General features: G+C 43.9%; 2 non-coding genes across 2 annotated transcripts; both read left to right on the top strand.

The window, feature by feature from the left end:
• The first annotated feature begins 5,784 nt into the window (after positions 1-5,784).
• Positions 5,785-5,904, top strand: LOC137623919 (U5 spliceosomal RNA). The gene has a single exon (XR_011040679.1). It is a non-coding gene; the product is annotated as a U5 spliceosomal RNA (small nuclear RNA).
• Positions 5,905-9,700: 3,796 nt separating this feature from the next.
• LOC137623920 (U5 spliceosomal RNA) lies at positions 9,701-9,820 on the top strand. Its single transcript, XR_011040680.1, has one exon. It is a non-coding gene; the product is annotated as a U5 spliceosomal RNA (small nuclear RNA).
• The last annotated feature ends 203 nt before the right edge of the window (positions 9,821-10,023 follow it).

Genomic DNA, 10,023 nt, shown 5'->3' with positions numbered 1-10,023 from the left:
CATCATTGAGCCTGCTCATATATCCCATAGCTGTATGTCTGGCATTTGTTCTTTCCTTGAGATATTTTATCTCATGCTTGAAAGTGAACTGTTTGTCTATTATTACTCCCAGGTATGTGTATCTGTCCACCCATTCTAGGGGTTCCATTCCTATTGTGAGTGGTTGTACAGGGTTTGGGGCTTTGATTGTCATTGCTTTTGTTTTGGCAATGTTTATTTTTAGTCCAAGCTCATTGGATTTGAGGCTGATGGCATTGAGTGCTCTTTGCATTTTTATTGTCCTGACTGGCCCTCGAGCTATTACACATACGTCATCTGCATAGATAAATATATTTACTCCTTCAGGTAGCTGAAGTGAGGCTATATTTTCCATGAGGATGTTGAAAAGGAGGGGCTTAGAATTCCTCCTTGTGGCGTACCATTTTCCAATTCATATGTGGATATCACTCCTTGAAATTTGACTCTGGCTTGCCTTCCTAGCATGTAGTTTTTAGTCCATGCTAGTAGGTGTCCTTTGATTCCTTTTTTAGCTACTGATTGCAGCATTGCAACTGGGCTTGCTAGCTCGAAGGCTTTTTCAAAGTATATGAAGACTGTTGTTGCCTTGTTTTGATTTATGCAGCTTAATACATCTCTGATGCATTCAGAGGTACCAATTCCCTCCTGATATGCATATAGCTGCTTGTTTAGGGGGCCAATTTTGTATTTTATCCTGGTTAGGACCATTTTTTCTCCTGTTTTTTCCATACAGGATACTAAGGCTATTGGCCTAGGGTTTGTTGGATCCTTTGGCTTAGGGATTGGCTGTGTATCTTGTTGTCTCCAGGTTTGAGGCCTTGTGTGCTCAAGGTGTGTTTTGTTTAGTAACCTTAGGAATGCAGTTTCACCTGCTGGACCCATGTGTTTGATCATTGTGTAGGTGATTTTGTCAGCTCCTGGTGCAGTGTCTTTCCCTGTCTTTTGTACTGCTCTTAGCTCCTCAACTGTGTATGGGGTGTCTGTGTCATCCTGCTGAAGGCAGGCTGTGTTGATCTCTTCCCATCTGGATGGCACCAGTTGCTCTTGTTTCATTCTGGTTTCAGGGGAGAGATTGATTGACAATGTTCTGTTTGCAAAAGATGTTGCAATTCTTTTAGCCTCCTCTTGTGGGTGTGGGTGTGTGGCAATTGGAGTCTTCCTCTTTTTTCCGGCTACTCTGCGTAGCCATTTCCAAAGCTGAGTTAGAGTGGTGTATCCTGACAGGCCTGAACACCATTCCATCCATTTTTCAATTCTGATTTCATGGATTTTTTTCATTTGTTTCAGTTCTGACTGTTTGTAGTAGCTCTCTGTTTTCTACTGTGGATCTTCTTCTGTATATTTTTGTGACTCTGTTTAGTCTGGTTTTTAGTCTTCTGACTTCTGGGCAGTAGTACCAGGAGTCCTTGTATGTGTAGTTACCTTGTGTTGTTTTTAGTGGCATAGCTCTGTTGGCTGCATTGTGAAAGGCCTCAACTAGGTCTTTTTCTAGCTGATGTGTGTCCTCTGGAGGAACGTAGCTGACTGCCCATTCCTCTATGGCTAATTGGAAACAGACCCAGTCTGCTAGATCCTGATTCCATCTTGGTGGAGGTGGTGGAATAGGAGGTAGTTGTTGCATCTCCAATTCTGTTACTGTGGCAAAGTGATCACTAATCAGGGTTGAGTGTACTTGCCACTTGGTTAGATGTCTTATTGCTGTTGTGACAAAGGTCAGATCCAGTCTGCCTCCTCTTACATGTGTTGGATGCCCTGTGTTTAGGAGGGTGATTCCTTCAAACTCCTCTAGGGCGAAGGCTATGTGTTCCCCAGAGGGGTTTGTTCTTGATGGGGATGATAAAATGGGGTGGTGTGCATGAAAGTCCCCACAGATAATTGTTGGTGTTCTTTCTGCGTGAGCAAAGAGTTGTGTCAGCTGCAGCTCTCCTGTGTCTTCCCTGTTTATTTTCCTGTATATGTTGTATATGTCAATATTTTGATTCAGTAGTGTTATTGTTACTGCTATTGTCTCTATGTTGATACCGCAAGGGATGGGGTTGTGTAATCTTGTTGTTGGTATGCTTGTTTTAACTAGTGGGGCTAGGCCTCTGTCTGTGCCTATCTGTGGTGTTGTGTAGGCATTGTAGCCTGGTATTTTGATCTTCTTTTCTGTTGTTGAGTGTGTTTCCTGTAGCAGGATTATGTCTATGTCCTCTGTTTTGCACATTGCAATTAGGGAGGATATTTTAGGTCTTACTCCGGCTGCGTTCCAGTTAAGAACTCTTATGCCTGGTTGTATGTTGAAGAGTACTGTCTTGGGTCCCTGGAGGCAAAGGCAATTGCCTTGACCTCAGTGGATGAAGTGGATGAGGTGGATGGGGTGAGAGTGGATGAAGGAGTGATGGATGGAATGCATGGTATGATAGGGGTGGGGTCTGGTGCTGTGGATGTGGAAGGTACAGGTGATTGGGGTGATTGAATGATAGGTGAAGAGTGAGAGGTGATCTGCTGGATAGCATGAGAGGGGGGTTGGGAGGACTTGGTCTTAGAGGCGAAGTTTAGCAGGACTTGTTCAATGCTAGCTGCAATAGCTTCTGCATTTAGTTTTCCAGTCACTGCCTGTGTGACTAGGTTAGTTAAGGTGGTTCTTAAGACCGTGGTCTTAATGAAAATAGTCCTGGGCATTGGTTTTGGCCCTTGGGTTGTAGGTTTGGGAGCTCTTGATGTGGATCTGGCTCTAGAGGTGGATCTTGTTCTAGAGTGCTTCCTTAGCTCTTCCTGCATGTAGAACCTTTTCCTAGGTAAAGGTTTGGGGGCCGCTCTTCCTCTTGATGGGTCCCTTTTATCCTTGGGGAGGGCAGCAATTACCCTTGCTACTCTTTGAGGGCATCCCCAGGCCATTGCTGTGTGTCCTTTTTTGCAATTAGAGCATTTAACAACAGTAGGTATTCCTGCAGCCCTCTTGTCGATACACTCCTGTGTGGGGTGTCTTTGGCTACAGACTGCACAGGTTGGGACCTTAGCTTGGCACTGGTCCTTGTGGTGTCCAAATCTTTGGCAGTTATAGCATCTAAAGGGATCAGGGTAATACTTGTTAACCTTGAAGCTGCCAAAGATGCCTAGGTCCACTCTCTTTGGGTGTGGTCCCTTGAACGTTACCAGAATGGCTTTAGTAAAGAAGCCTGCTTTGTTCTTCATTCTTTCTGCCGCAGTGATATTAGGCAGTTTCAACAGGTGGCTTTCCATCATGTCAGTTGGGTAGCCAACCACAACTGCTTTCTTGATCTTTTCCTCTTCCTTGAGCTCTTGCAGCTTGATGTCTGAGGTGCTCCTTAGAGTGATCAGAGCTCGTGAGTCCTTGGTGGATATGGTCCACTGGCCTGTCCTGTTTGGCTTGGCAACCAGTTGGATTTTCTTATGTTTCTGCTCAAAGGCTGCAATTGCCTTAAAGGCCTCTGATGAGTTTCCTGCCAGGACTCTGAAGAAGTAAGTCTTGTTTTCCCTAGCTGGCTGGTCGTTGATCTGTCCGTTGGGGTTCCCTTGTTGTTGGGTATGCATTGTTTCATTAAATCTTGCGTGATTCCTTCTAGGTAGCTTCTTTTTCCTATTTACTTTGGTCCAGGTTTGGTTTCCTTACTCGTCTGAGTCAGTATCTAGGGTCGTTCTCTTCCTATTCGTGGGGTCTGTGGTCAGTTCAGGGCATGGTTGGAGATCCGGGGGCATCAGCATCTCTTCAGAAGCCATGGCTTCTAATTCTATTACTGGGAGTTCATCAATAGATCTCCAGGATAATTCCTTTGTAGGTTGAAAGGTAAGGGTTGATCAAAAGATCGAAAAGACAGACAGTGTGTCTGGTGGGGTTGTCCAACCCTTTAAGCCCTAGGGCCCCAAACAAAGTTACAGTAGGAGTTATAAGAACGAAATAAAGAATCTGAAAATGGAACACAATTTCGTTAGTTATATGGGGGATATGCTAACTATCCTATTGCTAGAGCAGTGCTGAAACTAACTCTTTTTAGCTATGTACTAGCCTGCACAAATAGCCGTTGGGGAGCCTTCTTACTGCGTTCACGCACTAAGACGGCCCAGCAGTCTATTCCTGCAGGTAGGGAGGTTTGGGGGTAATAAACAAACTCAGTGGAATCCTAGAAAAGTTTTTATTTGAGCTAACTCCTAACTTTATTTGAATGCTGGCTTATTTCGCCAGTTACCAAGAATAAATACCTATTGTCTAATCAACAACTTGGCTTATAGGCGCCAAGCCTAACAGTCCTATGCCACTTGCCACAGACGGCGAGAGTGGGAAGTTTTGACCCTTTGGCCCTGCTTCAACTGGAGTTTTCAGACCACAACGGCTACCAGATTTTCCACAGGAGGATCTATTAGTAAGACAAAGTTATGTAAACAGAGGCAAAGCTTAGCCTATATTGTCAATGTAGGTTCTCTTATATGAGGGGGCTGATTACAGCCAATTCAGGGGCAAGGCCCTTGTTAAAACAGCATTAACTGCAGCGAAAATCGTCGAAAAAATGGCGAAAATTGGCGACGAATTCGGCGAAAAACGTCGGCGATATCGGCGAGATTTAGCGGCGGCGGCGATCTCTTCAGGTGGCTGAATATATCAGCAAGTGAAGAGGGAGTAGTCAGCAGACAGCAGCAGCAGGAGAAGTCGGCAGTCAGCAGGAAGGCAGGAGGCAGGAGCAGCCGCAGAAGGTCCTCTCTCAGTGGGAGCTGAGTGAGAACTGATGCACCTAACACCTATCCTAACCCACAATTTCACACCTAACGGGAGCTGGGGACATCGCCCCCTGCATCCCCCCTTAGACTGCCGTATTCTTAGCTTAACCTTTGTTTGCTTTGTAACTCGCTTCATTCTTAACAAAGTAACACAATCATATATCATAAAGGAAATTTATTTTACAAGAAATAAGAAAGTTCATGTCTGTCCAACGAACTACAATCACTCCATGATATCTATTAACAGACTCATTATAGCTGTGTTTACGTTACTTGAAGTCACTGAAGTTGGAATCTACAGGTGTTATCATTTTTCCAAGGGACAACTTTTCTTTTTGTAGTGGATGATATGGACCAGGAATTTATGAAGGAATAGGATGATCGCACCAACCAGGACTTCTGGAATCATGGATATTGAGTGGGTAAACATGTTTGACTAATTCCAGGCATGTCCTGAGGTACACTTTATGCAAAGCAAGCTAAAATAAGAAAAACATCTTGGCAAAATAGTTTAGATCATGAAAAAAAGCTTCTATGAACTGGGGTAATCTTCCTATGGCACAAAAAAGTAGAATACCGCCAAAAAAAACGTGGGTGTGCCATTGTACGTTGATTATCCATTACAGCTATAATGCATTTCCCCATTACTACACTGAACGCATGTCGAGTAATTCCCCTGCTGTCTTATCATAACATTTAATATTTTTGGATTAATGAGATTATGAAGTGATTTACAAATTTCTTTGCTCTCTCACTGATACGTTGCCATCTTTGTATCTCAGTGGCTAAGAATAAGCATCTCCAACCCATGCATGATGCTTGCATTACCTTGTTTCAATTTTTTGGAAATCTTGACTTTTGATTGGATAAGAAATACCCTCCAGTAGTTTTCTGGGTCAAGCAGCCCAATAAGGTCGTTTCAAATCATACACACTTCTTATATAACTTCCATAGGAATTGTATATAAACATATGTCCTTCTTGAGCTGACAAGAGTAACTAGAAGCTTTGCAGTCAAAGTAAGGAGATGGTAGAATTCAAGTATCATTGTTAGCTCTGGCTTCCCTTCAAAACGCATAAATCTTTCGCCTTTTACTAAAGATTTCCGTGGAGGGGAGCAACTCAATGAGTCTGTAATCCAGTTTTTACTGCGGTCTACACTTGTAGACCCTATAAGATTTTAATATGAAACTATCCTTGGAATTTTCTGACCTGAAGCAAATAATTTTCTTAGATAAATGTTTCAAAATTCTGCTGTTCTTAATTATTTTTGGGGGATGATAAATAACGTGAAAACTTTGATGACTCCGTTAATTTTGTGTGGACAGTGATTTAAAACAACCAGAATACCAATAATGAGCAACTGCAGGCCATTGCCCCCTGACCCCCATACTTTTATTCTCGTTCTACGTGACAAATTCCCCCCTCCCACTTTATTTCAGTCTCTGCCAAGTCTGAGAAATAATAATTCTTGTTAACACAAAGAATGACAAATTAAGCTTATCAACTTTCAGTCCCTTTGAAGAAAATTGTTCGAGTTTCAAGAACGAGAAACGAAAATAACTTTGTGCTTCTAATCACAGCAATTCTCTTTTTCTTTTTTTGATTGCCTGGAGCTTTTCTCCTGACAGGGCCGTTTTGACAAAATGCCAAAGTCACAGCAATGTATATTTGTTCGATTGATTGCCCGGAATTTTATCCAGATGGGGCTTTTAGATTAGGATGCCATAGCTTCCAAGTGTTGTCAATATGCTTGTGAAAGAGTGTACCCACAGAGTACAACTTTTGCTCTGTCTATAGAGCAGCAGTGATTTTGCTCAGAACAAAGAGCTTTATTTGGTAGTGGCTTCCCCTAAGAACACCCAAAAACCTGTCCAATTCAGGAACCAAAGAGAAGACTTAGAAGTAGGGAATAGTGGTATAGCAGGAAGTCCCAGTGAGTAGAGGAGAGAAAGATTATAAGTAGAAGATAATAGAAGCAGTTATAAGGGTAAGAACTTATCCCTGTTCAAGGGGAGGTGAGACAGAGGGATTTGGTTGGAGGAAAGGAAGGACTAGACTAAGAGAGAGAAGGGAATTGGAAACATTATAAATGGAAAGGACACGTGTGAAGAGGTGAATGGCTGTGGGGATCAGGTATTGAAGGGTCAAGGTATCAATTTGGTGAGTGAGGGATGGGTAGGATTAGGACGGAGAAGGATCAGTTAGAGGTAACGGTACTGGCGCGGTAGTGATGACACGATAAGGAGCAGTGGTGGCTGGGATGACAAGATTAGGAGTAGAGGTGGCTAGGATATCAGGATCAAGATTAGAGGTGGGTTGACGGCAAAGTCTCTGGCGAGGAATTCTCTGAGGTTTATTTGGTTGAGGTGGGTTGGCCGGCGAGTTACCATGCATGGCTGCTATCTTCTTCAGCTGCTTGGAACACCACCTATTGTAGGTGTGGGGGGAGAGGCAGCTGTTGGGACATCTTGGCCGGGTTATCTGGCCTTGCTTGTAGGCGTCAATGCACTATTGCATTGGGTGATGTCAGCTGCAGACTGCAAAAATGTTAGGTCCTCTGCAGTCTTCACGGTGGTGGCCATACCGTTTGGAGGTGATAGCATTGAAATGGCTTGGGAATGTAGACCCTGATTGGGAAAATTTCACATATTCCCATGTCAAGGGAAGGTGGAATGCTACCATTAAAGGTGGTGATGATGTTGTTGATGGGAACCTCATTATGTCCTTGCAGCGTTCCGCACCGACAATGTTGCTAAGGATAGAGGCATAGTAACTGGATATCTATAGATGAAGACTTTCTTCTGCTTTTTGGCTGGATCAAAGAGCACCAGGGTGGTTGTGTCCAAAGGAGGCTGACACTTTGGTGATTTTTGTGGGAGAGGATGAGATCCCTCTTGTGGTTTGGTCAAACTGAGAACTTTAGTTTGGAATTGGTGGATTCAAGGGGAATAACTGCACCAAATGAAGAGGTGCTTTCAGTGGGCTGGAATTTGAAAATTTCCTGAGGTGATAATGATGGAGAGCTGGAGATCATGGAGGTGGCTTCATTCAGTTACTGGATGAAACAGTTTATACAGTTGCAGCTTCGGTGGTGACTTCCTTTTGAGTCGAGCAGGACATTTACGGTGAATTCCTGTGTTTCCCTAGTAGAAGAGAGTGGGCTGGACAAAGTTGATTGGACAGGATATGAGGATGAAGGTGTGGGGTTTGTGGGTAGGATTAGGCTTTAGGCAGGTGGGTCTGAAGAGGGCAGTATAAGGCTGGAGGCAGGTGGGTCTGAAGATGGCAGGACTAGGTTGGAGGCAGGTGGGTTTTAAGATGGCAGGACTAGGTTGAAGGCAGTTGGGTCTGAAGATGGCAGGTGAGTCTGAAAAAGGCAGGACTAGACGGGAGGCAGGTGGGTCTGAAGACAGCTGGACTAGCATTGAGGCAGGTGGGTCTGAAGATGGCAGGACTATGCTGGAGGCAGGTGGGTGTGAAGACGGCGGGAGTTGGCTGTAGGCAGATTGGTCTGGAGACTTAAGGACTCGGCTGGAGGCAGATAGGTCTGTAGAAGCAGGTCTGACCTGGGCAGATAGGGCTTGGCTGGAGGCAGTGGAGGCTTTTTGTATACTTGGTCTTTCCCTTCTTGCTGGGGAATGGAGCTGCAATAGCCTAAGCAGGAGCAGTAGTAGCTTGAGAAGAAAGGGCAGGAAAGGTGGTTGATCGGTCTGGAAATCTCATCTTGAAATTTCTGCTTTTGTAGAGAGGTGGCTATTTTATTACCAGTCATGTTTCAGAAGAGAGCATCATGGTACAGGCGGCAGTGATTGCACCTGCACCAGATCTTGTGGTACTTGGCTCCCAAATCCACATCAATGGCCAGACAGGTTGGCCCAAACATGGAGAAAGCCATATTCCCTAGTGTTGAAATATCTGTGGCAAGCCTTGCAACGTTTGCCATTTGGGTGGTAGAAGTCCTGGTAGGGAATGTCACTGCCCTGGTAGACTGCTCTACAAGTACTGATGCGGCTGTAAGAACTCATGATAAGTCGGCAGTCGGCAGTCGGAGGCCTGCTAGTGTGAAACCTTATGAGATTTGCACTTTAGGTTTTGGCTGGCCTAGCACTGAGCCGAAATCTTAGCTGGGCTGAAAATTTTAGCCGCTTGCCCAAGACAGGCAAGAATGAGGCGAGACCGGCGCTGATAGGTCCTTGGTCCTTCCTCCACGGTAACTGCAAGTGCACTGTAGCCTGTTCAACTTTACTAGAGATAGTAGATTAAAAATACATGATTTGCTGCAAACTGGAAAGTGGAAATGTGCTTATTTTTTTCCTAAAATTCAATGTTAATCTTTCGAAATGACTACTAAAAGGAAGCATTTCCTTTTTAATAGGGGATGTTCACCTTAATAACATTCGTTACCATATAATTTATGTAACAGTGTTTTATTAGTACCATTCACGTTGTTGTGAAAAAGTCCATTTGGAAAATGATCATAAGAGTGACAAGCGTGAGAACTTTTCCTTTTAGCCATTTATTATCTTGTTGGCACCGAGGTTTGATAAGCTAAATTCTTAAACCAGTGTAAATAATTCTTTTTGATAGATCTCATTATTAATTACTATTCAGCTTTATTAACTTATGCAGAAAGATCTTACACATATTAAAAAGTTAAAGTTGCGGGTTTTAGGTCTCCACAGAGACGATTTACATCGTCCTCCTCGGGCGACCATTAGCCAGCAGGGACTATCACTAGTCCCCTCTAACCTCCCCCCCCAGGCGCCACGTGGGAGTACCCCCCGGTAGAAGGTCTCACAGTATTCGCGTCCCTGGCAGGGACCGAACTCGGGACCTCTATAATAGAGATCCGCGATGCTACCAACCTTGCTATCCGGAGTATAATTATGCCCTTCTTGTACTGACACAGGTAACTGGAAACTTTGCAGTCAAGATAGACAGATGGTGGATTTTAGTATTTTCCATAGCTCTGGCTTCCCTTCAAAACGCATAAATCTTTCGCCTTTTACTAAAGATTTCCGTGGAGGGGAGCAACTCAATGAGTCTGTAATTGACTTTTTACTGCGGTCTACACTAGTAGACCCTATAACCTTACGATATCAAACTTAACTAGAAATTTTCTAGAGTGAAGGGAAAAATTTAGTTGCCATAAATGGTCATACTCACTTTTTTCAATTTGGAAGATAAATTTCCTTGGAAGTGGAATGTGAGCACAATCCCTATCTAAAGCTGGAACCAAACCAGTCATTTTTTGCTCGAGGTTTTTGCCAATGTCTAGCTGAAGCTT

This window comes from Palaemon carinicauda, chromosome 30 (genome assembly GCF_036898095.1).
Source record: "Palaemon carinicauda isolate YSFRI2023 chromosome 30, ASM3689809v2, whole genome shotgun sequence".
Lineage (NCBI taxonomy): Eukaryota > Metazoa > Arthropoda > Malacostraca > Decapoda > Palaemonidae > Palaemon > Palaemon carinicauda.
This window is presented reverse-complemented; position numbering and strand designations above follow the sequence as displayed.